This window comes from Anneissia japonica, unplaced genomic scaffold (assembly GCF_011630105.1).
Source record: "Anneissia japonica isolate Jap-2015-1 unplaced genomic scaffold, ASM1163010v1 scaffold3351_len82871_cov96, whole genome shotgun sequence".
Classification (NCBI taxonomy): domain Eukaryota; kingdom Metazoa; phylum Echinodermata; class Crinoidea; order Comatulida; family Comatulidae; genus Anneissia; species Anneissia japonica.
The window spans coordinates 21,264-29,550 of record NW_022689870.1 but is presented as its reverse complement, the minus strand read 5'-3'; positions in this window follow the sequence as shown (position 1 = coordinate 29,550).

Genomic DNA, 8,287 nt, shown 5'->3' with positions numbered 1-8,287 from the left:
TATTTCATCACGTTTTGGGGAAAATCTTCAGGCACTAAGCATCAGAGATCAAGGTACCTACAGCACTCATACATTTGACATCGAATTCAAGGACGGATATAAGCACAAATTACAATATTTAGTTTCCTCTATCAAAATATTGAAACAAAGCGACGTAATTTTTCACCTAATGGAATAACAGAAGACCACTAGATTTAGTGTTAATTTTTTTATAAAAATTGATGAGGACATGGACAAACTGTGTTGGATAATTAAATGATTGCTTACATAGGCCTACTTAATTGTTTATTTCTTCCAAACATGCTCACAATGAATTACTCTTTGTCAAAATTCCATGCTAGCATGCGGAAGACTTTGCAGGATGTTCAAGTAAATTTCCAAGAAACAGTATCTGGTATTACATATATTTGGAAATTGCAGACAACTTGGCACAAAATTACAGCACGAAGGACACTCATGTGTTAAGTTAAATAGACAATTTTCTGTGAACGGGTTCAAACAAGTAGTGAATAATCTATTCGGTAATCTTTGAAAAGCGATATATTTCTGACAAGTCAATCACTCAATTAAGCCTAACGATATCAAGTTTATTTGTTAGCCAGGGGATTCCGATTATTATAATAGAGAGTTGATATACCAGACTAGATTTTTAAATTTAGGTACCCATACATTTTGAAACATAACATTAGAGGAGTAGTATATTGTATATTGATGTAAGGAAGAGATGATTAAATTTGTTTTCGCGCTCTGAGGTCGTATTGTCTACACACCCAGCTATTTAACAGTTTTTTTATTTGGTTTTTTTTTGTCAAGGGAAATATTATAACGTGGACAGAGCCTAATACAATCGATCAATAGAACTCACTACTAATAGCCAAGTAGTAGGGGCAAGCCTGGCTAAATCGCATTGTCTCAAAATGTACGGCGCTCTATGCTGAAGAATGATAGTGTACATATGGTCTTTGTCGTATGCATCCACTATTGACAATTAATCCGAAAAGAAAATATCCACACAGAAACTGAGAGCAGTAGACCTAACTAGGGTAGGGGGCGCCAGCCAGTCTAATGCTGAAGCATAAAATGTCGGCTATGATAACATTTTCTATAACTCGTCTAAACCAGCCAGCACAATAATAAAATGAATTGATATAAATAAATTAAGGTGGACAGAACCTAATACATCCTCTGGCTTAATTCTCGCAATCGTCGTTTTATTTCGAAAATCGCTAAAATTTAGGGTACGCGAAAATAACACAGTGGAAACTATTGAAGAACGATTCAAGATAACAAAACTTGTAATACTTTATAAAATCCTCAAATGTCACAAGAGGCCATAGTTCAAGATTCAGACAACCACTTTCAAGAACACAGACATTTCAGTCAAGGTTCTTTCCAAGTAATCGATCAATAGAACTCACTACTAATAGCCAAGTAGTAGGGGCAAGCCTGGCTAAATCGCATTGTCTCAAGAATGATAGCGTATATATGGTCTTTGTCGGATGCATCAACTGTTGACAATTAATCCGAAAAGAAAATAACCACACAGAAACTGAGAGCAGTAGACCTACCTAGGGGAGGGGGCACCAGCCAGTCTAATGCTGAAGCATAAAAAGTCGGCTATGATAATATTTTTCTATAACTCGTCTAAACCAGCCAGCACAATAATAAAATAAATTGGTATAAAATATTTAAAGAGAAACAAATAAATAAATAAATAATAATAATAATAATAATAATAATAATAATAATAATAATAATAATAATAATAATAGTAAGAACACAAGCTAAAGAAAGTATATGGTAAACCTAGGTCTACATCAAATCATATATCACACTTTCTACATTTCTTATGTGGTGTATAGTTTAGTACCTTTTCCGCATTGAAAATAACTTCGTGGTTATTTTTACACCAGTCGTAAACCAATTCCAGATGCACGGCCGGGAATGATATTTTTTTTTATTTTCGATTGAAATTTTGTTCACAACTCAATGTTCATGTTCCGTTGCAAAAGCCCGTTAAACATCAATGATTGCAAAAATTGTATATTTGTTTTTCCTTTTGATAACTATGATGTGGCCATATTCCCTATAGCAACTTGTATTGTTAAAGAACGTGGATCAGATCAAAGGAATCCGTGTTTTGAAATCGGACAATCAGGAAAATTCCGATTATTATGAAGCAAAAATCAACGATGTCAAAGACGACATAAAACAAGACCTGAATTTGGATAGTATAAAGGACCAAACTGACAACTTAGAGGTTCGGCAACGAAGGAACAACCTGCGGTTTATAAACATTTCTGAGAATGAAGAAGAGAGTGAAGGATCAGTGGAAAAGTACATCCACTAATTTATTAGCACTAAACTGGGATTAATGTGCATGAGGACGACATACAGCGGGCTCACAAGATTGGAATCAAGGCAAAAAATAGTAAGCTAAGACCAATTATTGTACATTTTCTGTAGTACTAAGGAAGCTATCAGGAAAGCAGCACATAGAGCCCGACCCAAAATAAAGGGAACTAATGTATTCATTAACGAAAACTTGACGCAGAAAAAAAAGAAAAAATTATGACTCTACCATGAAGAAACTAAGGTCATCAAAAATAAAATGCTGGCTACATTATGATAAACTACGGTTTGTTGATAGGGACGGAGTTGTTCACACATTTACCTCGAATAAACAGATTAAACACCTTTTTTCGCCAGCTGACACAAGTGCTATTCAGTCAATATAGTGTAGTGATATGCTATAATTTCATTAATAAAACATAAACGTTATTATCTTTCATATAAGAAAAAATGGAAAAATATTTCCCTCATACTTTTAATAAGAAAAACATGTTTGTTAATATGGTATTGTTTGTTTTTACCCATTAATAAATATATTTATAAAATGTTTGAATACTCTTACATATTGTTTATTATTTCGTGCATATTGTTTTTGTTTAAATCTTATCATTTAATATTTTTATATGTGATAAATTTATGCCATACGTGTAGTAGTTCTTCATATATATATAATTAATGGATAGCGATTACGAATATTTTGTTGATACGCACATTGACTGCCTTCAAACCCACATCACACCTTCAGAATTCTCAAATAAATATTCTAAATTAATTTCTTTCTCTGTCCTGAACGTTAATATTCGTTCTATGAAGAAAAATTGAGACAGGCTTGACTCTGTTCTTGATATTATTGGAGAGTTGAAAGTTATTGGTGTTCCTGAAATATGGGACGTGAAAAATCCGAACGTTTTTAATCTAGATTCGTATTCATAATGAATACAAACGTAGATGATTCGGTAGGAGTGGGAGTGTAGCTGCATACACACATTCATCTGTAAACTATAAATTACTGAACTATTCTGTAGTTCACTCTGAATCTCTTTGGATGGAGTTGTGTGTGATGGAACAAATACTTATATTATAGGGGTTATTTATAGAAAGTGTGACTTGAATTTTATTGAATTTTATAACAGTTTATTAGACTTATTATCCAAAATTAAATGTGATAAGTTTGTGAATATTCTATTAAGAAATTTTAATATTGATGTTTTAAGACCAAGTCCTTCTACTAAGAAATATCGAACCAACTTTATTTTCCGATTATAAAAAATATAAAAATATTTTAACTAACTTCCTTAAGGTGGCAAAAAAGACTTTTTATAATGATTTATTATTAAAAAATAAAATAATTCTATGAAAACATTGCAGATACTAAATAATTTACCTGGAAGGAAAACATTTACAAATACATTAGCAGATGCAATTACAGTAACCAAATCATTATTATGGTGATATTACAATTACAGATGCTAGTGTTAATAGTTAACAAGTTTAATCATTTTTCTTACTAATATTGGTCCTGAGTTAGCTAAAAACATTCCCGACGATGAATCAATTAATTTATCCTCCTTTCCTATTCAACCGTGTAGTAACTCATTTTTCTTAGAACCTATTACACCAAATGAGGTATTTAATTTACTATCTTCTCTTTATAAAAAATAAAGCTACGGGATATGATAATTTACCTGCTAAATTGATTTCCATTGCTACACCATTTATATACATGATGCATCTTTGCCATATATTTAATATTTCATTACAAAAATCGACATTTCCATCTGCTTTAAAAACTGCACGTGTTATCCCACTATTTAAAAAGGGCAAGAATTGCTGAGTTATTATCGACTGATTTCTATTCATTCTGTTTTAAGTAAAGTTTTGGAAAAAATTATTTAACTAAAGATTAATTTCTTATTGTGAAAAATATAATTTCTTCTATAAACATCAATATGGTTTTAGGAAAAAATATAATACAAAATTATCTTTATTTAATCTCATTAATAATCTCCAATATGATATTGATAATAAAAAAAAAAAATTCAGTTAGTATTTTCATTGATTTTCGTAAAGCTTTTGATACAATTGATCACTCTATTTTATGTTCTAAATTATATCATTACGGTATTAGAGGCAATGCATATAAATGGCTTTCTAATTATCTTTCCAATAGAAAATAGTTTATTTCAACAAACAATTATGTTTCAGATAAATTCAAGATTTCTTGTAGGGTTCCCCAAGGCTCTGTATTGGGACCCACTCTTTTCTAAATTTATATCAATGACCTTCCTAATTCATCAATTTGTTTTTTCGTCTATTTGTCGACGATACTAAATTATTTCACTCCTTTCTGGAAACATTTTTGATTTATCAGACATTAATATTGAATTGAAACAAATCATCAGTTGGTGTAATTTTAATAAAATGACAATAAATTCAGAAAAAAAATAATTATATGATTTTTCAGTCTAAAAATAAAAATATTAGTATTCAAGGTAATTTTTTTATTAATAATGTTTTAATTAAAGAAATTTTGTCTGTTAGTTTTGTTTTGATTTCCTGGAAATTTCATATTGATGACGTATGTGACCAGATTAGAAAAGGGGCTGGTTTTCTTTTCAAGTTAAGACATTTTGTTCCACGAAGTACTTTAAATACACTTTATAATTCATCATTTATATTTCCTATTTTAACGTATGGTATCGAGGTGTGAAGAGGCACATATAATTCATATTGAGAACGTATTTTTCTTTCTCAAAAAAAGATCGTTAGATGTACCTTTTCGCATTTTAGAGCCCATACTCCACCATTGTTTTTTAAGCTTAAAATTCTTGATATTTATAAATTACATGAATTATGTGTTCTTAAATTTATTTTTTATATTTATCACGGAAGAACACCCCATTCTACTAGCGATTACTTTCTAAATATCAATCACCCATATAATACTAGATTTAACAATACTAATAATTTTGCTTTGCCCAAACCTCGTATCAGTTTAGGCCACACGGAATTTCATTCTATTGTCTTAAATTATGGAATGAACTTCCATTAGTTACTTGAAATATTACTTACAGAAATCTGTTTATTACAGCAGTTAAAGAAAAGGGTTTTTTTAATATATTTCAGATCCACTTAATTCAACTTATCACGTCCATAATTTTTAATTTTATGATTACTTTTGTTTATAATATTATTTATTTATCTCCTGCTTCCGTCATTGTTCGTTCACATTAATTTATTCAACTTATTGTAAATCTAGAATATTTGGTTTGTATTGTTTTTTTCATCAAGGTGTTAAACTTAGATTAGTTTTATTTAACTATACCTTTTGTCAATTATGCTATTATAAATATTGTTGTTGACAATAAATTTGAAATACAAATACAATACATCTGGTAGTGTGAAAAAGTTACCCAAACATATAGCATTACCGAAAGACGGTTTATAGTACATCTATATATTGTTCTATGTGTAAATGTTCTGTTGAATATTATTGTTATTATTATCATTATCATCATCATCATTATCATTATCAATATTATTATTATTATTACTGTTATTATTATTACCTGATACATTAATTTTACGTCTTCAAAGAGCACAAAATTCTGATCACATCACACCAGTTTTAAAAGATCTCCACTGGCTTGCAGTTCACTACAGAATTGAATTCAAAATCCTATTGTTAACTTATTAAGCTCTCAATGGTCATGCTCCTAACTATATACGCAACATTATTCAGTATTTGCAACCATCAAGCTCCCTTCGGTCTTCTGGAAAACATTGGTTATGGAAATTAAAATCTTTCGGGAAGCATTCTTTTTCCTGTGCTGCACCATTTTTATGGAACAAATTGCCCATTGAAATACGGAACTCAACAAATGTGAATGTGTTCAAGAGCGATCTGAAAGTTTTCCTTTTTTCAAGAGCATTCTGAACAAGTGTGACAGCGCCACTGAACATTTCTGGATATTGGCGCTATATAAATATTTTGATTGATTGAAATATTTTAATTAATTGATTGATAATTATTATTTATTATTATTATTATTATTATTATCCTTATTATTATTATTATTACTATTATCATTATTATTATTATTATATTTGCCTGTATATAGAACAAATTATGTATATAGGTCTTAAGAGTATAGTTTTAAAAAAATAATTTTAGGACAATTAATTATTATCACAATAAAAGTAATATGCATTACATTGAGTTGCACTTTACCTAATAAAGTGTATTATTATCTATGCACTACCACTAATCATTGAACAACATGTAGCACAGCAAAACATACGATTAATTGCAACAACCAGGATATTAATAGCAAACTAAAACCACAATAAAATAAAAATAAAAATTGTTACCATAATTATTATTGCAGCAGTTAATATTGCCATTGTGATTTTTTTTTTTCATTAATGATTCCAATATATATTCTTAAAAATAATCAAAAAATCAGATATGAAATCGAAATTTAAAAATAGCTAGCAAGTACAACTTATGTTTTAAACTGATTATGTTGTCAAATTAGCGTTTATGATTATTGTAGCACATGAAATAATATCGTTGGTAACTAATTATTTCAATTCAACTGGCGGCAAGTACTTATTATCGTTTTTATTTGTTTACATTTGAGGCGTATCGGTAGTACAGTAATCAACATATATATGTCAATGAAAATTTAATATAGATAATTTAGCGTCTTTTGCTCAAACAAAAACAATAACATTAGTGTCTGAATATGTACATGATTGTGTTGTTAGGTGTTTCAAAGGGATTGCCGTGTATACATAATGCAGTAATGTATTAAAGTTGGCAATTTTTGATCAATGTACTTAGAATTATAATCGTAATAAAATCAGATTTGTACTAATAATTACCAGAAGTAATCTTGATATAAGAAACAGTATTATTAGTTGGTGCCATACCGAGCTAATGCTTCATACGATACGCAACTAAAAGCTATCGGACGGGTAGTACATTTTTTGTTTTGTGTGTAAATCTGATATTTTAATAACTTTGGTGTGTCACAGTGTTACGTCATCATGCAACTTATTGCGTGGAAGTCTACACTGGCTTTATTTTGTGTTGCTGTATATTATGCTGTGTGCGTAGCTGGATCTGGTAAGCTTTTGTTGTATCCTTTAGGCTTACTAACCAATGAATAATTGCCTAAACTGAAAGCGCATAAGTCACGTTAATACCTCTAAAAATGTATCATTAAGCTGCTTTAATGTATAATTTCAACATTGTGTTAATAAACTTGAATGATAATATACATTTACATGAAATGCTTACAGTGTTAATTAAATTATGTACTATAATATGTTACTGTGTATTGTGCAATATCCTGAAAACCGTGTCCAACCGGAAAAATCCCAAAGCTCAGTTGGTGGAGTATGCGAACGTTAATCCGAAGGCCTCGGATTCAAATCCGAATAAGGACAATACGTTGTTTTCACATAAATTAAGTTTATTAGCTTAGTATATTATTTGTGCAGACCCTAAAAATAATTTTCAGTGAACTAAAGGCGTGCATTTCGATACTTGGAGCATGTATTATTCTATCTTATCTGAGAATTTTTAGTGGACTTTTCGGCTGCTGAATGATTAAATAAAATATTTATAAGGATAAGGATTGAGAATTAATGGCAAATAAAACACTAATTATATATAAATTCATAATTAAATATTATACATGTTTATTTTTGTTTGGTTTACTCACCATGTTTACACGTCACGTAAATATAAGCATATAACAGAAATAAATAATAACAGAACTGTAATTTTCCGGTTTAAAATTGTTCTCTGTCATTAATTAATTAATGTATTTGTATATATAATCATATATATGTATATATATATATGTATATATATATATATATATATATATATATATATATATATATATATATAATATTATATATC